Genomic DNA, 24614 nt, shown 5'->3' on the forward strand with positions numbered 1-24614 from the left:
GCCTGGTGTGCTGCAGTCCATGGGGTCACAAAGGGTCAGACACAACTTAGGGACAGAACAACAACAAGTAAGTCAGACATCACCCTCTGATGTCTTCTCTGTCCCCTGCTTCTGAAACTTAACCTGTAGAAGTGTTCTCAGCCATCTCACTCCCTGCAAGCTCCCTGCAGCCTCTGTGAAGTTTACAAACTGATTTCAGCTCAAGCCTCTGGATGTGTGTTGTTTACCTATGCCTGCTTGGAATGGCTGGCCTTCCATGCTCATGAGAATCTGATTGGCCCCCCTTTTGCCCTGTGTGCATGTGTGCACGCTAAGTCACTTCAGTCATGCCTGACTCTTTGGGATCTATGAACTGTAGCCTGCCAGACTCTTCTGTCCATGGGATTCCCCAGGTAAAAATACTGGAGTGGAACACCATGCCCTCCTCCAGGGAATCTTCCCGACCCAGGGATCAAGCCCATGTCTCTTTTGTCTAACCTACATTGGTAGACAGGTTCTTTACCACTAGTGCCACCTGGAAGCCCCTTTTCCCTGTTTGAGGGTCACCTATTAGCCTGGATAATATCAACAGTATCTAATAAGTGAGATCAGAGATAGGCAGAGGCCAGATTTATCTACTCTGTGGGCCATGGTAAGGAGTTATATTTTGTTGTAAAAAAATTCTGTGTGTATGTTCATGGGGATGTGGAAATTAAAATATGGAAACCAGTTAAAAAGCTATTGCACTGATCCTGGTAAGAAATAATTGTGCATGTAGTGGGTTGAATGGTCTTCTCCAACATCATAGTTCAAAAGCATCAATTCTTCGGTGCTCAGATTTCTTTATAGTCCAACTCTCACATCCATACATGACCACTGGAAAAACCATAGCTTGACTAGATGGACCTTTGTTGGCAAAGTAATGTCTCTGCTTTTGAATATGCTATCTAGGTTGCTCATAACTTTTCTTCCAAGGAGTAAGCGTCTTTTAATTTCATGGCTGTAGTCACCATCTGCAGTGATTTTGGAGCCCAAGAAAATAAAGTCTGCCACTGTTTCCATTGTTGCCCCATCTATTTGCCATGAAGTGATGGGACCAGATGCCATGATCTTCGTTTTCTGAATGTTGAGCTTTAAGCCAATTCTTTCACTCACCTCTTTCACTTTCATCAAGAGGCTCTTTAGTTCTTCTTCACTTTCTGCCATAAGGGTGGTGTCATCTGCATATCTGAGGTTATTGATATTTTTCCTGGCAATCTTGATTCCAGCTTGTGCTTCATCCAGCCCTGCGTTTCTCATGATGTACTCTGTATATAAGTTAAATAAGCAGGGCGACAATATACAACCAGTTTTTTGTTCCATGTCCAGTTCTATTTGTTGCTTCTTGATCTGCATACAGATCTCTCAGAAGGCAAGTAAGGTGGTCTGGTATTCCCATCTCTTTCAGAATTTTCCACAGTTTATTGTGATCCACACAGTCAAAGGCTTTGGCATAGTCAATAAAGCAGAAGTAGATGTTTTCTTGGAATTCTCTTGCTTTTTCGATGATCCAATGGATGTTGGCAAATTAATCTCTGGTTCCTCTGCCTTTTCTAAAACCAGCTTGAACATCTGGAAGTTCACGGTTAACATACTGTTGAAGCCTGGCTTGGAGAATTTCGACCATTACTTTGCTAGTGTGTGAGATGAGTGCAATTGTGTGGTAGTTTGAGCATTCTTTGGCATTGCCTTTCTTTGGGATTGGAATGAAAACTGACCTTTTGCAGTCCTGTGGCCACTGCTGAGTTTTACAAATTTGCTGGCACATGTTTTATCAGAACTCTCCACCATGGCCCATCCATTTTAGGTGGCCCCACATAGCATGGCTCGTAGTTTCATTGAGTTAGACAAGGCTGCATGAGTTATTTTATGACAGAAGAATTCGGGAAAGTTCAAAAGGTGACACCACATTTCCTACCACCTTCTAGAATCCTTTTTGGGTTTCATCTTGGCTGAGTAACGCATGCACCACCAGGAAGGACCCTGAGTCAGAGTAATTGGCCAGAGACAACCTGGAAACTAATCCCATTACCACAAAACCTGAGACTTAGAGCCACAGAAGTGTTCAGAACAGTTCTCCTGGGTTCCCTTACCCTCCTGACCTCTACCTGGATGCCCCTTCCCAATAAAGTCTCTCGCTTTGTCAGCACATGTGTCTCCTCAGACAATTCATTTTCAAGTGTTAGACAAGAGCCCCCTTTCAGGCCCTGGAAGGTGTCCCCCTTCATGCAACAAAATCTGCCAGCACTTTGATCTTGGGCTTCCCAGCCTCTAGAACTATGAGAAATAATTGTTTGCTGGTTAAACCAACCAGTCGGTGGTATTTTTTTGTTATAGCAGCCTGAATGCATGGGCAGAATATAAGTGATATTTTAAATTATGCCATTATTTGAGATCACCTGTTAAATGAGCAGAAGAACAATCTTAAGGTTGAGCCCTGGGGAATTCCAGGATTTAAGGTTAGAGTCAGCAGAAGCCAGACAGGAGATGAAGGAGTAGCTGGAAACCTGGAAGAGAAACCAGTAGAGCGTGGTATCCCAGAACCAAGTGAAGACAGGGTTTTGAGAAGGATTAGTGAAAACCTATTTCAAATATTGTTGAGAATCTGAGTCAGATAAGGAAAGAGAACTGAATATTGACAAAACAAGATGAAAGTCTTTGTTGGCCTTCAGAAGAGTGGTTTCAGTGGACTGACGGACTGGAGATGGATGAGGAGAGAATGGGAAGAGAAAAACAGAGAAAAGTCTTTCAAGGAGTGCTGATGTAAGAGGTCGGTAGCTGAAGTTGGTGTGGAACCATTGAGGGTTTTTTGAAAGAGGAGTCTTAGAGAGAAGCAAGAGTTGTTTACACACAGCCATAGAAGGGAGAGTATTTTCTCACTGAAATAAGAAGTAATGTCATAAGTGGATGAAGAGCAGGGGCTTGGGGGTTGAAAGTTCACAGAAGGGAGCAAATGTGGACAAGCTGACTCAAGTAAAAGACCAGTTGATGAGGGGAATATGGTTAAGGTGACCAGGGATCCATCTGTAATGTGTGCTCATCAATTTAGAGCGAGACCAGGCTGCAGGCACTGTGGAGGCCCAGATAAACCTGAGAGATTTCCCCAGAACTGGGGTTGCCAGATATGTAATGGGCTGGGGGGAGAGGGCATAGCAAGAAAATCACCAGAGTGAGTAAGGAGCTAGTTATTGTGTTAATGACAATCAGCAGAACCGGGTGGGATATGGAGGGAAGGAAGGCTATGAGGGGGATGAAAGAAAGTAAAAGGTGGTAGAGTCCATGCTTCTTAATACGGTTGAAGAATTGTTCTAATGGGACTTCTGAGGTAGGTCAGAAGTAAGATTTGGGAAGAAATGAATTCTTATGATGACAGAATATGACTGAAGATACTCCAGAACAATGGTCAGCAAACCACGGCATTTGTCCAAGGGAGTAAAATATTGAAGTTCTATAAGAGTCTAAGTTTTATTCCAGGACATCACCAAAATGGTGAAGATCTATGTAAGAGTGAAAGCATCCAAGAGAATAAGACATTAAAGACTCTGTGTTGGCTGAGATTTAGAATCAACTGGAACTGGCTTGGGCAGATTGGAAAGGAAGCTCATGCTACACATATGCCACAACTAAGTGCTTAATTACTCTGATTCATTGACCAAGAAACCCACGAGTTTGCCAGATTATTCAGCCAAAAGCAAGAGAAGCCTCTGAAATTAGTCCAATTAATGAAACCTCCCAGCCACTTGGGCTTTGTAACTCAGAAGATCCTGTGATGAGCACAGTGACTGCAGCAGATAAGGATACTATACAGAATTTCTGTCCAGCCCCAGAATCATCCAGAACCTGAAGGGATTGGAGCAAAGTCATGTTCTTCTCATCAAATGTCTATTTTCTTATATGAAGCAGTATCTGGCCAACTAATGAGACCTAGCTGAGACTGAATGCCTAACCAGGGAACCCAAGGTAAAATTTCATCATGGCTGTTCATTAAGAGCTGAGGATTATCTGAATCCGAGTTTACAGCACTGGGCATGCACAACACCATGCTGTAATTGAGTTGAAATGGTTCTAAAATGTAAGCAAGTTGGAAGAACAGGTGGCTCAGTCTTCCAAGGCACCTACTCCAGCTATATTGCCACTACAATTGGAATCACATCTGATTAACTTTCCAAAAACACACAGTCATTCTCCAAGACCCATCTGCCTTATGGCTAGACCAATAGACGAATTAAGTGAGGATACAGAAGGAATCACCATTTCTGTGTCTTTCAAGCCTTCAATGGTGGTACCAACTATTGCAGTTCACCCAGGATTGGTAGGGAAAAGAAGTCCCAGGGTCTTCTGCTTGGATCTCCCTACCTTATTAGCCTTCAGTCCACAAGTGAAGGTGGTGATTCTGCCAGTTACCAGTGGGCCTCTTTCAATCATGCATTCAAGAACTTAGGGAGAACTCAGGGGTTGGGATAGAAAAACTATCATATCTAGTGGTTATTCAAATGAAATTATTGGGAAGACAGGTAAACACACAAGTTTGAAGACACTGTATATGATTTGGATATCAGGGCTGGAGGTAGGTACAGAAATGTGTTGTTGTTTTAAAGTTGCTAAGTCATGTCCGACTCTTTGCAACCGCATGGACTGCTACACACCAGGCTTCCCTGCCCTTCACTATCTCCCATAGTTTGCTCAAATTCATGCCGAGTCTGCCATCTAATCATCTCATCCTCTGCTCTCTTCTGCTTTTGCCTTTAATCTTTCCCAGTATCAGGGTCTTTACAACGGAGGTAAATTCAGAGTCTTAGGTCCACTGTGAGGTTGATTTAGACTAAAATTTTGCTTATCACTCAACCTCCATGGCCCCGACTCTGGCAGGCTATGGATGCATTTTAGGTTCACAGGGATTAACAATTTCTGCTCCTTCTATAATCCCTTGGGAAACACACCCAATCTTACAAATTTAAATGCCATACATTTCTGTATGTATGACCAACCTAGACAGGGTATTAAAAAGCAAAGACCTCACTTTGCCGATAAAGGTCAATATAATCAAAGCTATGGTTTTTCCAGTAGTCATGTATGGATGTGAGAGTTGGACCATAAAGAAGGTTGAGTGCGGAAGAACTGATGCTTTCAAATTGTGATGCTGGAGAAGACTTTTGAGAGTCCCCTAGACAGCAAGGAGATCAAACCAGTCAATCCTGAAAGGAAATCAACCCTGAATATTCACTGGAAGGATTGATGCTGAAGCTAAAACTCTAATACTTCCACTACCTGATATGAAGAGCCAACTCACTGGAAAATATCCCAATACTGGGACAGATTGAAGGCAAAAGCAGAAGAGAGCAGAGGATGAGATGGTTAGATGGCATCACAGACTCGACATGAATTTGAGTAAACTGTGGGAGATAGTGAAGGACAGGGAAGCCTGGTGTGCAGCAGTCCATGGGGTTGCAAAGAGTCGGACATGACTTAGCAACTGAAAAACAACAACACATTTCTGTACCTACCTCCAGCCCTGATATCCAAATCATATACAGTCTTCAAACTTGTGCGTTCACTGTCTTCCCAATAATTTCACTTGAATAACCACTAGATATGATAGTTTTTCTACTCCAACCTGGACTCAATTCCTCCTCTACCTTTTTTAAAAATTAATTTTTATTGGAGTGTAGTTACTGAATCAGATATATATATATATGTATATATATATATATATATATCCCCTCTTTTTTGGATTTCCTTCCCATTCAGTTCACCACAGAGCACTAAGTATAGTTCCCTGGGCTTACAGTGAAAGGAAAGTGAAAGTGAAGTCACTCAGTCGTGTCTGACTCTTTGTGACCCCGTAGACTGTAGCCCAGGCTCCTCCATCCATGGGATTCTCCAGGCAAGAATACTGGAGTGGGTTGCCATTTCCTTCTCCAGGGGATCTTCCCAACCCAGGGATCGAACCATGATCTCCTGCATTGCAGGCAGACGCTTTAACCTCTGAGCCACCAGGGACTCTGCTTATAGTAGGTTCTCATTTATCTATGTTATACATCAATCCCAATCTCCCAATCCATACCACCCACCCCCTCTCCCGCCTTGGTGTCCATATGTCTGCTCTCTACATCTGTGTCTCTATTTGCTTTGCAAAAAAAGATCATCTGTACCATTTTTATAGATTCTACATATATTTGTTAATATACATTAAAAAAATATTTCTCCACAGATAATCACCCATCAGTTTCAATCAATTGCTCAGGTCAAAAAAAAAATCTCAGCATTATCCCTGACTTCTCTCCTTGTCTCACATATTACCTCTGATCCATCAGCCATGATATTGGCTCTACCTTGAAGATATAATGTAAATTCAACCACTTTTCACTCTCTCCATCACTACCACTCTGGTTCTTGCCATCACCCTATCTCACCTAGACTACTGCCCTAACCCCTAGCTTGTTTGCTTTTTTTTTTTTTTTAATTTGAGTCCTTATTGTCCATTCTCCACAAAGTAAGTAGATTTACTTTTTTAATACTTAGCTCATGTCTGGCACCCGTCCGACTCCTGCTCCTTATTGAATAGAACACACTGCCTTCTTCATCACTCCCCGTTCACTGGGGTTAAGTCAAAGAACCGCAAAATTCTTCCAAACACTCTAAAACCATCAAAATGTAAGTCTAGGCTTCAGGAGGTTTGCCAGACCTTGTATCTGAACCTTGTATTTGATTCTCAGCCTTTTAAAATGATACTTCCTAAGCTTTCATTCTCACCTTAGCCCTTCAGTTGAGTTCAACACCTCTCTTGCACCAACTTCTCAACAAACCCCTGAGGTGAATGGGTTATAATCTTTGAAACTTATTTCTTCTCACGTTTTTTATTATTCTCCAAGTAGTAATAGAAAGAAAATGGATTTGGTAGTCAACCAGGCAGTCTTTCAAATCTTGTATCTTTTATCAGTAGTATGGGCACAATACCAATTTATCAGGATTTTATGACATAAAAAGGGACAAAATATACAAAATGCCTGGCTATAGTCAGATCTCAATAAATGCTTCCTTTACCCTAATATCTACTTAGTTTCCCTTCTTTTTCTTTATCCTGCTTTCTTCTTGAATCAAAAGTCAACTTTGTATACACTCAGCCAAAGGAAATCTGCCAAGATAAAATGGAAATTGAACAGATGGCCAAGTTGCTTTGACATTCTCAAACCCAGCTTTTAATGATGGGAAGTAAGATTTTCAAGAGAAAGCAGCAAATGGTGCCATTTGAGACTAACTTAATTCTTTGGCTTCACTTGATTTGAGGAGACCAGGTTTTACTCCCAACCTGTCCAGCCTGAAATACTGTAAAAAGGACCCGTTTCTTCTGGTGCCAAAAGTAATAAGATCTCAGAAATACAGTGGCTCAGAGAAGGGAATTCAATGTGGAGTTGACTTCATTTGATAGGATATTTAAACCTCAGTGCCTGCAGAGAAACTCTGTTTTGTTGAAATATGAGTGTATTTGGCTCACACCATGTTTTCATTTATATAATATACCTTAGTCTAGTAAAAAAGAGAAAAAACGATTTCTTTTCAAAGAAACCTGTTCTTAAAATGTGTCCCCCGTTTTATGACAGGAAACACGGGAGGGGTATATACACTGCTGGAGAGTCCTGAAAAAAATAGGCTCCTGGAGATCTTTATATGTGGGGAAAATATGATCATAAATACAGCCAGCTGCCTGCAGGCAGACAAGCTGATTTGTCTTTCAGTTTAGCAGCGCACATCTCTGATTATACCTGCAACATGTTGCCAGGGAACTGGAACCAACCAGAGCATCTATCACTTAGTAGCAGTTTTCTTTGCTCATAAGCTATTCCTTGTTGCTGTTTAGTCACTAATTGTGTCCAACTCTTGAAGACCCCATGGACTGCTGCCTGCCAGGCTGCTCTGTCCACCAGATCTCCTAGGCAAGAATACTGGAGTGAGTTGCCATTTCCTTCCCTGGGGGATCTTCCCAATCCAGGGATCTAATCCATGTCTCCTGCCTGGAGGCTTTATCACTGAGTCACCTGGGAAGCTCCTATCTATTCCTACATGTTAATTATCCCTGATTAAAAATAAATTCTTGTTTGGAGTGCCTAACAGCATTATTTTTTGTTTCATTTATAAAGAAACAGTTGTTGCAGTTCAAGGGGCCCTTGAGAACCCTGTTGCATGGAACTGAGGCTACTAACCCACCACCAGTGTTTCCATAGCTGACACACTCTCTTACCTGGAAACACAGCTCAGAAAAGAGCTAGATCTCAGGAAAGCATGAGTGACTGCCCTGCCCTTCCTGAGCACTTGATTCCACCTCCTCTGGAATAAATCTGTGGCATAGAAAAGTGACACATAGCTTCTATCAAAACAGATGAACTGGAGAGCTGTATTCAGCAACCACCCAAGCAACTCAAGTAAGTGGGTCCAACCAAGAGAGCAGAAATCACTGAGCAAACTTGAGTGGCTTGTTCATTGAGCTCAGGTGCGATCTTACTGCAGTCTTTGGACTAAATATGCTGGTTGTTGTTCAGTTGCTCAGTCCTGTCCAGCTCTTTGTGACCCCATGGACTGCAGCACGCCACATTTCCCTGTCCTTCACCATCTCCCAGAGCTTGCTCAAACTCATGTCCATTGAATCAGTAATACAATCCAGCCATCTTGTCTTCTGTCATCCCCTTCTCCTCCTGCCTTCAACCTTTCTCTGCCTTCAATCTTTCCCAGAAAATAAGTTGCTGGATCAGGCAGCTTATTTGTCATGTTTAATTAACAACATAAGTGAAAACAGCAGGGGCAGAGTGCAGCTGCCACAGATACTAAAAGGAACCAATGTTCACTCATCAGTTCAGTTCAGTTGCTCAGTCGTGTCCAACTCTTTGCAACCCCATGGAATGGAGCACACCAGGCCTCCCTGTCCATCACCAACTCCTAGAGTTTGCTCAAACTCATGTCCATTGAGTTAGTGATGCCATCCAACCATCTCATCCTCTGTTGTCCCCTTCTCCTCCTGCCCTCAATCTTTCCCAACATCAGGGTCTTTTCCAATGAGTCAGCTTTTCACATCAGGTGGCCAGAGTATTGGAGTTTCAGCTTCAGCATCAGTCCTTCCAATGAATATTTAGGACTGATCTTTAGGATGGACTGGTTGGATCTCCTTGCAGTCCCAGGGACCCTTAAGAGTCTTCTCCAACACCATAGTTTAAAAGCATCAATTTTTCGGTGCTCAGATTTCTTTATAGTCCAACTCTCACATCCATACATAAGTACTGGAAAAACCATAGCTTTGATTAGATGAACCTTTGTTGGCAAAGTAATGTCTCTGCTTTTTAATAAGCTGTCTAGGTTGGTCATAACTTTTCCTCCAAGGAGTAAGTGTCTTTTAATTTCATGGCTGCAGTCACCATCTGCAGTGATTTTGGAGCCCAGGAAAATAAAGTCTGTCACTGTTTAATTTATTTCCCTTCACTTAGAGGTTAAGTTGGAGCCATGGTAAAGCCCAACATTCCCTATACTAGTGCAATAGTATCTATATTTTTCCATATGCAATAAATAATTCTGCAAAAGCACCATCATGTTTCCACACAAATCTATGACACACCTTACTACAAGGTCTGTGCAAATAATAATTTTTTAAAAAGCAAAAAAAAAAAAAGGAAAGTATCTTGTTGGAGATCAGTAGACACTAGTGGGGACCCTGACAAACTACATAGCGTGTTGAATGACATGTGCTTAGAATAAAAGGGATGGCTGCCAATCAGTTCCCACTTACTGTTGTCATATGGAAATTCAGGTTAAGGATAAATGCATTTTTGTTATTTTTCATTTATTTCAAACACTGTTTAGTTTAAACAACCAAAACATTCCCGAGGCTCCATAATTTGCAAACTCCAGTTCAGCCAATCACTCTGACTTGGCAGAGACCCTTGATGTTGGGGGAGCAGTTGAGGTCCCAGGGTAGTCCTGACATGGTGAGCAGGGAAGGCAGGGTACGAAAGGAAGATTATGAGCTCAGCATGGGGCCACCAGGCTCGGGAGAGGACGCCAGAGGCTGGAGGGCATTTTCCTGGGAGCCCACCAAAGCTCAGGAAGCATGAGAAGGAGGAGTGGGGCCTCAGAATTAATCACGCAAGAAGTGGGAGGGAAACCGATTCCGGGGCTCAGTCCCAAACGTAAGGAGGGAGTGGTCACTTGAGAGAGACCCTGCACAGGGTAAAATCCTTTATTTGGTGTGTTAGTCCATTTGGGCTGCTGTCACAAAAATGCCATAGTCCTGGTGGCTTAAACAACAGAAACCTACTCTTCACAGTTGTGGAGATTGGGAAGTCCAGGATTAAAGGGCCAACCTATTCAATTCCTGGTGAGAACAGTCTTCCTGGTTGTGTCCTCAGATGGGCGAGTGAGAAAGGAAGCAAGCTGCCTTGTTTCTCTTCTGAAGGGGGAACTAATTCCATCATGAGGGCTCCATCCTCATGACATAATCACCTCCCAAAGGCCCCACTTCCTAATACCATCACAATGGAGACTAGGGCTTCAACATATGAATTTTGGAGGGACACGAATATGCAGTCCACAGTACTTGGAAAGGAGAGTTAAATGCTTGCTGTATCTGGCCGGTACGAGGTCCTTAGCAGTGCTCTTAGTGAGTTTGGTGAACAGACTAAAAGATGGACCCACAAACCACACCTGTTGGTATTCACACCCAGTGTGCTCCCTCTCACATTGTGCTGGGGTGGTCTGTGTGTCCGAAGAAAAGATGAATGTATGGGTGAATAAATGGATGTGTGGACTGACTGACAAAGAAAACAGCTCTGGCAATTTTGTCTGTCCTTGGAGCACCCCATAAGTAGAATGCTGTATCCCTTAGGAGTATCTTACTTCATTTCTGTGCATCTGTGGGGAACATGTAAGACAATCACATTAAAGGTCATTTTCAGGTCTGATAGCCGGCTGTCACTCGCTGTGTACTAGTTGAAGGTGCTCCTGATACAAACATCTAATATTTCTGCAGTTCCAGTTCTTGGTTTCAGAGGCCCTCATAGCTGTGTGTTTTCCACTGCAAACCTGCCAAAATGAGAACAAGTCCCATGAATCAACTGCTGCGGAAGAGGCCAGAATCTATCAGCATTCAGAGAAGGCTTTCCTTTTCATCACGATTTGTTTTCATAGCTACTGTGTGAGATCAGTTAGGTAAGTGTTAACCCCACTACACAATAGAGCTGTGCCAAAATAGCTGTACTCATTATGCTAGAAGCCTTTCACTTTTCTTAGGGACACAGTCATGTGCGCTAGTGATGTTATTCTTATTTGAGCAGAGTTCTGCTTCTCCTGGCTTTTAAAGTAAGGAGGGAAATCTGGAGGTGCATGGAAGGTCTCAAACAAAAAGGAAGAGAGTGTATTTTTTGTTTAACATACTTTGCATAACATTCCATAACTATGTTTTTGTGATTTCTCTTTGTTTATATTTCCAGCTCTGATTTATTTAACTCTGTACTGTATAGGATTTCATTTCATTTCATGGAGACAAATTAGTCATAGTCCTATTAATTAACATAGAGGTTATTTCTAAATTTGTCTTTGCAAGCAATGCTACTACAAGCATTCTTGTACATATCTTCTCAAGTAGATGTATGGGAATTTTCCTAGACCAGCACTGTCTAGTAGAAATATAATGCAAGATACATTGTAATTTAAAATTTTCCTGTAGCCACATTTAAAAAATTAAAAGTAACAGGTTAAATTTTAATTCAAATAATATATTTTATTTAACCAATATATCCAAAGTATTATCATTCCAATAAGTAATCATCATATATAAAATTATGAATTAGATACTGTACATGCTTTTTCTTATACTGTCTTTTCAATCTGTAGTTTATTTTACACTTATTTTTGTTGTTGTTTAGTCGCTAAGTATTGTCCAACTTTTTTGCATCCCCATTGGCTAGCCCGCCAGGCTCCTTCCTCCATGGGATTTTTCAGGCAAGAATAGTAGAGTGGGTTGCCACTTCCTTCTCCAGGGGATCTTCCCAACCCAGGAATTGAACCTGAGTCTCCTGCATTGCAAGCAGATTATTTTTTTACTGCTGAGCCACTAGGAACTCCATTTCACACTTACATTACCTCTCAATTTTTCAAGCGCTCAAATAGCTACATGTGGCTAGAGATTACTGTAACAAAGGGTGAAACTATAGTCACCATGCCGAAAAGTAGAGTTGGTGAATTGTAATATAAGCAAGTACTGCAATATTGCCTTTTGAAGTGATTGTCCCAACTTCACTCCCAGCAAGAATGTATGAAAGTTTCCATTTTTCCACATCCTTGCCAGCAATTCAGTTTTGAATTTGTTTTAGTGTTTGAAAACTTGATAATTGCAAAGTATCTCATTTTTGTTTGTTTTTCCTTGATCAGTAATGAAGTTGAACCTCTAGCTTTCTTCTTCCATGAATTGCCTATTCAAGTTCTTTGCCACTGGGGATTACTGATTTGTGAAAGTGGTGTATACGTTCCTGATCAGATATATTCATTGCAAATATGTTCTTCCAAGCTATGGCTTATCTTTTTACTTTCTCTATGTTATCTTTATTTTGAAGAAGTTGACGGGTTTTTTTAAAAGCTAAGAAGTTATCAATTGTTTCATTTCTTATACATTTTGGGGGGATTTTTTAAAGAAATTTCTTTCTATCTCAAATTCATAAATATATTATTCTATTGTTGTTCATTCGCTCAGTCATGTCCGACTCTTTGCAACCACATGGACTGCAGCACACTAGGTTTCCCTGTCCTTCACTATCTCCCACAGTTTGCTCAAACTCACATCCATTGAGTAAATGATGCTATCCAGCCATCTCACCCTCTGTCTTCCCCTTCTCCTCTTGCCTTCAATCTTTCCCAGCATCAGGGTCTTTTCCAATGAATCAATTATTTGCATCAGGTGGCCAAAGTATAGGAGTTCCAGCTTCAGTATCAGTCCTTCCAATGAATATTCAGGACTGATTTCCTCTAGGATGGACTAGTTGGATCTCTTTGCAGTCCAAGGGACTCTCAAGAGTCTTCTCCAACACCACAGTTCAATACTTCATACTTTTGTATGAAGTGAATTAGGAGTCCATTTTTTCCCCCAAATGGGCAATTACTTGATTGTCCTAGTTGATCGTCCTATGGATGATGCCTTTTATATATATATAAATATATCTTTTATATATATATAAAATCAGAAATGACAGTTATTATAAATGGGGGAAAGATGAGCTCTTTAAAATACTTTTCTAGGACAATCAAGTAATTGCCCATTTGGGGAAAAAAATGGATTCCTAATTCACTTCATACAAAAACATTACGCATGGATTTAAAGTCTAAATGTGTGAAAGGTAATTTTTAGAAGAAATTATAGTGGAAACAGTGTCAGACTTTATCTTTTTGGGCTCCAAAATCACTGAAGATGGTGACTGCAGCCATGAAATTAAAAGATGCTTACTCCTTGGAAGAAAAGTTATGACCGACCTAGATAGCATGTTGAAAAGCAAAAACATTACTTTGCCAACAAAGGTCTGTCTAGTCAAGGCTATGGTTTTTCCAGTGGTCATGTATGGATGTGAGATTTGGAGTGTGAAGAAAGCTGAGCGCTGAAGAATTGATGCTTTTGAACTGTGGTGTTGGAAAAGACTCTTGAGAGTCCCTTGGATAGCAAGGAGATCCAACCAGTCCATTCTGAAGGAGATCAGCCCTGGGATTTCTTTGGAGGGAATGATGCTGAGGCTGAAACTCCAGTACTTTGGCCACCTCATGCAAAGAGCTGACTCATTGGAAAAGACTGTGATGCTGGGAGGGATTGGGGGCAGGAGGAGAAGGGGACGACAGAGGATGAGATGGCTGGATGGCATCACCGACTCGATAGACGTGAGTCTGAGTGAACTCCGGAAGTTGGTGATGGACAGGGAGGCCTGGCGTGCTGCAATTCATGGGGTCGCAAAGAGTCGGACACGACTGAACGACTGAACTGAACTGAACTGATGGCATCATCACCACCACCATCATCATCATGAATTTATGTTTCAGAGTCCACATCCTATACCAGTAACCTAGTTGTTTCTCCCCAACTCTGTGCATGCTTGCCTTAATAGATGTACCTTCAAAATAAGTTTTATTTCTGCTTAAGAAAGTCTCCTAAACTCTTTCTTCAAAATTGTCTTCCCTCATATTGGTCTTTTCTTGTTTGTTTCCTATGAATTTTAGAATCATTCCATAAACCTTCATGAAAAATCATTCTAAAAACCTCCTGTTGCCATTTTTACCAAAAATGCCCTGAATTTATGAAGTGATAGGTAGACACTTGGACAGGGAGGCCTGGCGTGCTGCGATTCATGGGGTTGCAAAGAGTTGGACACAACTGAGCGACTGAACTAAACTGAATGCAGACACTTGACATGTTCATACATTTTAGTCTTCTTATCTAGGAACACAGTATATCTCTGTGTCTGTTCAGGTATAATTTGGCCTTCAATTTATTTTTTAATATTCTCTATAAAGGGCTCATACATCTTTAATTTTTAATGAGAGTTATCTCTAAATGCCTTTTGAGTTTTGTTATTACTATGAATGCCTTTTTCTTCTATTAAATATTGATTATGCCTAGTGTAAATAAAAGCTATTAATTTCTGTATGTAAATCTTTTAACCAACAAATTTGCTTAATTCTCTTTTTTATTTCTACTCATTGTATTTAAATTCTTTTGAATTCTATGTGAGCAATAATATATCTGTAAATAAAGATGGCTTTGTGCTTTCCATTTCAGTTCTTACATCTTACGTTTTTTCCTGTTTTACATTATTGGCTATAACCTCTAATACTACATTGAATTGTAAAAGCAAGCACACTTCTCTTCTTCCTGAGTCTTAGCTCTTAAGTGTGATGTTTTCTGTAGTATTCAAAAGGGATTATTTGTCAAATTGGGGCTTCACAGGTGGAGCTAGTGGTAAAGAACCCACCTGCCAATGCAGGAGACTTAAGAGGTTCGATGCGTGGTTTGATGCCTGGGTCAGGAAGATCCCCTGGAGGAGGGCATGGCAACCCATTCCAGTATTCTTGCCTTGAGAATCTCATGGACAGAGGAGCCTGGTGAGCTACAGTCCACAGGGTCACAAAGAGTTGAATATGACTGAACCTACTTAACATGCACTCAAGCTCATTTGTCAAATTAAGAGAGAGTTTCCTTTTATTAGTTTGTTAAGAGTTTATTTTTAATCATGGATGAATATCGACTTCTCAAATGTCTTTCATGCACTTATTTATATCATCATAAAGCATTTCCCTTCATCTGTTAATGTAAAGACTTATGTTAGTAGATTTGGATGTTGAACCATCCTTGTATTTGTGGAATAATCCCTCTTCTTGTGATGTATGATATAAATAAATATATGATATGCAAACATTTTCTTTAAGATTTTTGTGTCTATACTTAAAGATACAATTTATAATTTTGATAGCAAGGTTACTCTAGCCCATAAAATGAGATGTATAGCTTTCCATTTGATACAATTTTATGAGATAGAAATAATCTGCAATTTTTTTAAAAGAAAGAGAAAAAAAGAATTCACCTGTCCTTTCAAAGTTCAAAAACCTGATTGTTAATCTCTGGGTACATTTTGAGTATGGCAATGTTCAACGTGGTCCATAGATCAGATTGGTTAGTTGTCTGTGATTGTGATTTCAGTCTGTCTGCCCTCTGATGCCCTCTCTCAGCACCTACCATCTTACTTGGGTTTCTCTTACCTTGGACGTGGGGTATCTCTTCACGGTCACTCCAGCAAAGCGCAGCTGCCGCTCCTTACCTTGGACGTGGGGTAACTCCTCTCAGCCGCTGCCCCTGACCTTGGATCTGGGGTAGCTCCTCTTGGCCATGCTTGTGTACCATCACAGCCATGAAAAAGTTGGCTTAAAGCTCAACATTCAGAAAACTAAGATCATGGCATCCAGTCTCATCACTTCATGGGAAATAGATGGGGAAACAGTGGCTGACTTTATTTTTCTGGGCTCCAAAATCACTGCGGATGGTGATTGCAGCCATGAAATGAAAAGACGCTTACTCCTTGAAAAGAAAGTTATGACCAACCTAGATAGCATATTAAAAAGCAGAGGTATTACTTTGCCAACAAAGGTCCATCTAGTCAAGGCTATGGTTTTTCCAGTAGTCATGTATGGATGTGAAAGTTGGACTATAAAGAAATCTGAGTGCCGAAGAATTGATGCTTTTGAAGTGTGGTGTTGGAGAAGACTCTTGAGAGTCCCTTGGACTGCAAGGAGATCCAACCAGTCCATCCTAAAGGAGATCAGTCCTGGGTGTTCATTGGAAGGACTGATGGTGAAGCTGAAACTCCAATACTGTGGCCACCTGATCCAGAGAGCTGACTCATTTGAAAAGACCTTGATGCTGGGAAAGATTGAGGGCAGGAGGAGAAGGGGACAACAGAGGATGAGATGGTTGGATGGCATCACCAACACAATGGACATGGGTTTGGGTGGACTCTGGGAGTTGCTGATGGACAGGGAGGCCTGGCATGCTGCAGTTTATGGGGTCACAAAGAGTCGGACACGACTGAGCAACTGAACTGAACTGAATGTTCAACTAACAGATCATTTTAATAATGGTCACTGCTAGTATGTAGACCCTGGCTATTTCAAGCAATGTACCTTCTTAATCACTGAGTTTCAGTTTTATCATCTGTATCTACTTCTGAAGTTTATTATTCATTTATTCAATCTTCCTTCCTCTTGAGACAATTCAAGTTTATAAAGTTTTTAGAAGAAAAAATCATCATACTTTCAGCATATAGACTTATTCTCATTTGTTTTATGGATTTTCTATCTGCAATTATGCCCTTCTTGAACTGAATATGAATTGAATTGAATATGCCTTCTTTTCTTCCTCACAATCAGTCTTGCTTAAAATTTGTCTAGATTTTCTCTTCAAAGAACTGATTTTAGTATTTTGAACCTATCTAAATTTTGCTTTCAGAATTCATTATTTTTTATCTTTATTTCTTTGCATCTATGTCCACAGAAGGACTTATGGAAACAATCCAAATGCCCATCAACAAGGGAAGTGCATTCATTCAATAAAATATTACTCAGTTAAAAAATTCTTGCTACTCACAGCAGCATGGCTATAACCCAAGAGCGTCATGCTGACTAAAAAAAGAGTAAATATTTTATGATTATATTCATATGAAATCTTAGAAAAGACTAAACAATAGTGACAAAAACACTTTAGTGGTCATCTGAAGTTGAGATAAAAGTGGGCTCATTATTGACTAGAAAGGGGTATAAAAGTAATGGGAACTATTTTATACACACACATACACACACACACACATATAAATATACTTGGTTGTGGTGATAGTTACATAGGTACATAAATTTTCAAAATCCACAGGCTATATACTTAAAACTGTATTTTATCATATAGTATATTGAATATGTACTATCATAAGTTTTTTTTTTAATACTATGAGATACCACTTCTAACCCACTGGAATGGTTAATATTAAAAAGATTTGCAATAGAAATGTTGTGAGGATGTGGAGCAATTACAACTTTTATTAAATTAATAAAAAATTAAAACTCACTGTTGGTGAGTATAAAATGGTCCACTCACTTTGGAATACTCTCTGGTAGTTTCTAATAAAGATAAACATACACTCACCTTATCCAGACATTCTACTTTCATGTACAGAACTAGCAGAAATGCAGGCATGTCCACAAAAGTCTTTTCCCAATAGCAGCTTTTTTCACAGTAGTCAAAAAATAAGAATAATCCCCATGTCCACAATAAGTGAAACAAGATAGATAAACTGTAGTATATTCATATGATCAAATAATAACCATTTAAAAAATAATTACTGGTACACACAAGAATATAGGTGAACCTGAATATGTACTTGTATCCCATGTGAATCTGGGTCAGCAGGGTGCAAATGGTTGGTAAGATGTTCAGCAGCCTTGGATACCCCTCTTCTTACCCATCTCTCCTGGGCTTTAGTATTCATTGTCTTGTGAATGATTTTGGCTGGCTTGTAAGATCACTCGGCTGTTTCTTCTTGTTTAGTAACTCCTTACTCTATCCTCCGACTTGCTGAGAAGTTTGGACAGCAAGTAAAAAGGCACAAAGTAACTGACTTAGGTGACCTCTGAAACAGACTTTAGCAGGAAATCCCCTTCCTCCTTTAATCTTTAGTGGACTTTTGCTTGACTTTACTTCTCTTAACCTCTCCTCACTTGGGAAACTGAGAATGGGGAGTAGTGCAGGATGAGGGATCAAAAACCCCCTTACCTGCTTTTGATGTCACCAACAACCAACTGAGGGGAAAACTGCACTCCTACAGTGTTTTGCCTGGAGTTTTTTTCTCTGCATGGCTCCCTGGAGAGCCTGATCATAGCTAATCTTGGGGGATCCTGGGAGCTGGGAGAAGAGCAACACAGCTGAACAAACAGCTACATAGGAATTAATTCTCGTTCCCAAACTCATGTTCGCTTTTACAATGATACAAGCACCATGAGATCAAAGAAAGCATGTCAAACATCTGAGTACAATTCAATCTTTTTTCCCAAAGCACTTTCTCTCTTTTGCCCATCCCAGGAAACATCAGCCTAGGCATCCTTTTGCCATTCAGAAGGTCCTGAGTTGACCCTTTAGAAGAGGATCAATTAGCAAACCAGCATTAAACTATTCTCTTTTATTTCTGGCTGCACTACACTTTATTCCCGTGTAAGACATTCATTAATAAAATAGAGTAGCATTTAATATCCATCAATACAATGGATAGAATAAAAGAAAAATCCAGAGAATAAATTAGCTTTGTATTGATTTTTTTTTTTGCACAAATTGTAGCCTCTGTTTCTAATAATGAAGACTAGCATAATAGTAAAAAGGCTGAGATGGATTACATCAGATTTCCCTTTATTAGATCTCTTGGTTTCAGAGAGCTTTGCTTTCTATCTAAGCTTCAGATGTTTGAAGAAAACCTGTTTACTGGAGAAAACCATCAGTGAGTCACAAAGAGTCCTTTAAACATCAATTCCCTCCTGGTTACAGTGTTATAAGCAGACAAAGCAGGTAAGTTACTTGGTACAGAGATAAACTGGAGGGGCAGGAGGTCCAGAAAAATTTTAGGCTCTCCTTGAAACAACTGATGAAACAACTGATAGTTTATAGAATAGAGACAGCATGTTACGAGAACACACACCACCTTACCCACTACTCTATCAGCTATATGCTTGGTCAGATATCTACATTTCTAAAGAAGGAAAAGATTTGCTATTTACGCTGGTGGGAGGCAGATTGTGACTTTGTCTATAACAGATAACCCTGAGGATTGTTTGCAAGAAAGTGTTCATGAACTTGAAAATCCTTGGAGAGAACGCCTCCAAATTCCAAAGAACACAGCAAATCTACAGCTACATGTGGAATAATCCTCTCAGGATTATCCCTGAAAATTGAATGAACAGATCCTCACATGAAAGGATGAAAAGATATTTTTGAAATGGGTAGGAGATGTAGAGATATGGTCTTGCCCACATACCTGCCACATATTCATATTATCCAAAGCAACCTACAGATTCAGTGGCATCCCTAACAAAATTCGAATGGCAGATTTCACAGAACTAGAACAAATAATTCTAAAAATTAATGGAATGACAAAAGACCACAAAAAGCCAAAACGACCTTGAGAAAGAAGAAAAAATATGGAGGTATCATTCCCTTATATCAAACTATATTACAAGCTTATAGAAGACTTCAACAGTATGTGAACAGTAGGCTTCAACAATAGGTGAACCGTGAACTTCCAGACGTTCAAGCTGGATTTGGAAAAGGCAGAGGAACCAGAGATCACATTGCTAACATCCCTTGGATCATAGAAAAAGCAAGAGAGTTCCAGAAAAACATCTATTTCTGCTTTATTGACTATGCCAAAGCCTTTGACTGTGTGGATCACAACAAACTGTGGAAAATTCTGAAAGAGATGGGAATACCAGACCACCAGACCTGCCTCCTGAGAAATCTGTAGGCAGGTCAGGAAGCAACAGTTAGTACTGGACATGGAACAACAGACTGGTTCCAAATTGGGAAAGGAGTACATCAAGGCTATATATTGTCACCCTGCTTGTTTAACTTATATGCAGAGTACATCACGAGAAATGATGGGCTGGAAGAAGCACAAGCTGGAATCAAGATTTCAGGGAGAAATAACCTCAGATATGCAGATCATATTACCCTAATGGCAGAAAGCAAAGAGGAACTGAAGAGCCTCTTGATGAAAGTAAAAGAGGAGAGGGAGAAAATTGGCTTAAAACTCAACATTAAAAAAGCTAAGATTATAGCATCTAGTCCCATCACTTCATGGCATATAGATGGGGAAACAATGGAAACAGTGAGAGACTATTTTCTTGGGCTCCAAAATCACTGCAGATGGTGACTGCAGCCATGAAATTAAAAGACACTTGCTCCTTGGAAGAAAAACTATGACCAACCTAGACAGCATATTGAAAAAAAGAGATATTACTTTGCCAACAAAAGTTCATCTAGTCAAAGCTATGGTTTTTCCATTAGTCATGTATGGATATGAGAGTCGGACCATAAAGAAATCTGAGCACTGAAGAACGGATGCTTTTGAACTGTGGTGTTGGAGAAGACTCTTGAGAGTCCCTTGGACTGCAAGGAGATCAAACCTGTCAGTCCCAAAGGAAATCAGTCCTGAATATTCATTGGAAGGACTGATGCTGAAGCTGAAACTCCAATACTTTGGCCACCTGATGCGAAGAACTGACTCATTGGAAAAGACCCTGATGCTGGGAAAGATTGAAGGCAGGAGGAGAAGGGGACGACAGAGGATGAGATGGTTGGATGGTATCACCGACTCAATGAATATGAGTCTGAGCAAGCTCCAGGAGTTGGTGATGGACAAGGAGGCCTGGCGTGCTACAATCCACGGGGTTTCAAAGAGTCGCACACGACTAAGTGACTGAACTGAACTGATGGCACTGGTACAAAAACAGACACACAGATCAGAGGACAGAATTGAGAGCCCTAAAGAAACCCATACATATATAAAATTATATATGACAAAGAGCAAAGAACATTTAATAAGGAAAGGATAGTCTCTTCAATAAATGGTGTTGAGAAAAATGGACAGCCACATGCAAAAGAATGAAAGAAGGCAACTATATTACACTGTACACAAAAATTAATTCAAAATGAATAATTAAGCTAAGATCTGAAACTACAGATGTTTGAAAACTATGTTTTCAAAATAAAACATAAGCATAGACATCCATCTCTGTGATATTTTTGACTCCAAAGGCAAGGAAGACAAAAGCACAAATAAACAAATGGAACTATATCAAACTAGAAATTTCTGCACAGAGGAGGAAACCACTGTCAAAAAAAGAAAAGTTAACTTACTGAATGGGAGAAGATATTTGCAAATCATATATCCAATAAGGAATTCATATCAAAACATATAAAGAACTCACTCATATAACTCAACACAAACAACCAGATTTAAAAATGAGTAGAGAATCTAAATAGACACTTCTCCAAAGAAGACATACATACGGCTAACAGGTATATGAAAAGATGTTCAACATCACTAATTATTAGAAAAATACAAATCAAAACCACAGTGATATGTGGCCTCCAACCTGTCAGAGTAGCTATTAGTATTATTGAAAAAAACAAGAAATAACAAATGTTGGATAGGATATGGAGAAAAGAGAACCCTCATCAACTGCTGTTTGTGCCGTAAATTGTTGTAGCCACTATGGAAAACAGTGTGGCGGTTCCTCAAAAAATCAGGAAGAGAGCTACCAGCGATTCCACTTCTGAAGGACAGAAATAGATATGTATTTATCTGAAGAACATGAAAACAGCAATTCAAAGAGACACATGGACCCTTATGTCCTCTGCCACGCTATTTACAATAGCCATGATATAGATACAACATAGGTGTCCATCGACAGGTGAACAGATAAAGAAAATGTGGAATGCGTAGACAGTGGACTCAGCCATAAAAGAAGAATGAAGTTCTACCATTTGCAACAACATGAATGGACCCTTGGGGATAAAATGTTAAGAGAAATAAGTCAAACAGAGAAAGACACATACTTCATGACTCCACCCATATATGAAATCTAAAACAAACGAATAAACAAATAAATAAAAAGTAAGACAGATAAAGCAAACAGATTCGTGGTTACTGGAAGACAAGGGGGGTTAGAGGGTGGGCAAAATGAGTGAAGGGGGTCAACTGTACGGTGACGGATGGGAACTAGATTTGTCGTGGTGACCACTCTGTCGCGTTCCCAGATATCAAATTATAGTTCCTGGTGGCGCAGACGGTAAAGTGTCTGCTACAATGCGGGAGACCCGGGTTCGATCCCTGGGTTGGGAAGATCCCCTGGAGAAGGAAATGGCAACCCACTCCAGGACTATTGCCTGGAAAATCCCATGGACAGAGGAGCCTGGTAGGCTACAGTCCACGGGGTCGCAAAGAGTCGGACACGACTGAGCAACTTCACTTCACTATACCTGAAACTCAGATAAAGAAAAAGATCAGAGGGTTAAGAGAAGAAGTGCATTGAGGGAATTCTGAAGCAGTCTATCACCATAGCAGTTACTGAGACCTGTACAGCTTCACATAGTGCTTTGTGCTAAAAGGACCCTGAAGTGTGAGACACAGGCTCTGGACTTCAGAGGGGACAAGACTTGCATCCATAAAATGGTCAAGACAGGACATCCTAGACAGGACATAAATCATGACCAAGTTGTGTGGGACCACTGGGGAAACTTGAAAGAAGGGAGTGAGACTGGAGCAGGATTTGGAAGAAGAGTTGGGTTAGCTGAGGAGTATAAATGCGGTGGGGGGGGGGTATTCTCAGTTTGGATGGGAAAGAAACGAAAAGGAACGAAAACTCAAAGAGGTAACTGAGTGCTGAATGTCCATGTGACAAGAGGAGGTAAAGTAAAGAAAAAGAGGATACAGGGTTCATAAGATAAGCTGTTAGAAAATCTTGTAAACTGAGAAGTCTGTTTGATTCCACATTTGGGGAGATACAAAACCTTGTTAGTAAATGGTAAATAGAAATCTATCAATTCAGCTGCTATTGGCACCGGGACTAGAGTGAGGCAAATGAGGTGAAACAGGCATTTGCTTTTCTATTGCAAAATTTAAGAGGGCACGAAAAAACTCAGTAATCAATATAAATAATATTCTAAGGCAGCACTTAAAGAACAAAGCAATGTACAAAAATTTATTGTGAACAAAATATCAAGGTTTTAAACAAAGGCAGAATCAGTGATAGTGGTACACTATGCCATATGAAAGCCTGAGACAAAAGCAAAAATAAGTAATATCTTGTCCTCTTTTTGAAAACACAGAATATGTATTAACATATTAAAGGCTTTGAAAAATACTGCAGGAAAGAACCCTACTCAACTTTGTTTAATCCTACAGATTCCACATATATTTAACCACACAACCTTTTTGCAACGAACATCTCTTTTCTCTGTAGGATACTTTTCAGGGCAGACCAGTATAGTCTAACTTTTTAAAAAAACTGATAATGAAGCCAAGGCATTGAGAGTCAGCAAGACCTGCCTAGTTAAGTAGGAGTAAAATCAGTGAAAATGATTTGAGTTCTTTGAAATCTGAGTTCTTGAAAATGTATGAGTTCTTTTCTTCATTAACAAGTGTGATATAAGGAATCGTTTTAATCTTTAACTGTTTTTACAGACCTTAGGTCATTATTATTATTATTAGTTCATTGAGAGCCATCTGTGAAAATGATTGTATAAATTGTGAGTGGTTGGGTTAAACCCGTGCTAACTTCAAGGTAAAATACTACCTTTAGTTTCTGCTTACTGTATTGCGAAATGACCTAAAAACCTGAACTTGCTGAAATAAGAGCTGTAAAGTCTGGACAAAATATAAAAACAACTACCTGAGACTCTAGAGATGTAACAAAAGCAGGCAGTTTTTGGAGGAGAGTTGAAATCTGCTGCAAGGAAAGCAATGGAAAACAATAACGTCCCCTTTTTTGTGACTTTCTTCTGAAGGCTGTAATTTAAAGATGGATCAATAGAAAGTATACAATCTAAACAACAGGAAAAAATCAACACAGTCTCTTAGATATATGGAACAATTTCCAAAGGTCAATATATGTGTAAATGTAGTTAAAGACAAAGAAGGGAGAGAAAAGGGAGCAGAAAAAAGTATTTGAAGAAATAACAGCCCAAACTTCCAAAATTTAGTTAATAATTTAAATTTAAAAATTCTGTAGTTTCATGAACCTCAAACAGGATAAAGTTGAAGAGAAGCCTAGATACATCATTTCTCAAACAGTTGAAAACCAAAGATAAAGAGAAAATCAGGAAGTATGATCTCTGAAAAAAAAAAAAGACACATAAACACAGCATTCAGCAATTATTTGAATGATCACAACTTCTCACCAGGAAAGGTCAATATACAGTGAAAAACATCTTTACAGCACTGACAGTTTTTTAAAAAAATCTGTTTACTAAGAATTCTATATACCACAAAAAT

At 39.9% G+C, this 24614-nt stretch overlaps 1 long non-coding RNA gene across 1 annotated transcript; it reads left to right on the forward strand.

Annotated features, from left to right (window-relative positions):
- The first annotated feature begins 1789 nt into the window (after positions 1–1789).
- Positions 1790–15715, forward strand: LOC120851645. The gene is made up of 3 exons (XR_005718374.1): positions 1790–1879; positions 5455–5462; positions 15695–15715. It is a non-coding gene; the product is annotated as an uncharacterized LOC120851645 (long non-coding RNA).
- The last annotated feature ends 8899 nt before the right edge of the window (positions 15716–24614 follow it).

The sequence above is a fragment of the Oryx dammah genome, unplaced genomic scaffold (genome assembly GCF_014754425.2).
Source record: "Oryx dammah isolate SB20612 unplaced genomic scaffold, SCBI_Odam_1.1 HiC_scaffold_25, whole genome shotgun sequence".
In the NCBI taxonomy this organism is placed as follows: domain Eukaryota; kingdom Metazoa; phylum Chordata; class Mammalia; order Artiodactyla; family Bovidae; genus Oryx; species Oryx dammah.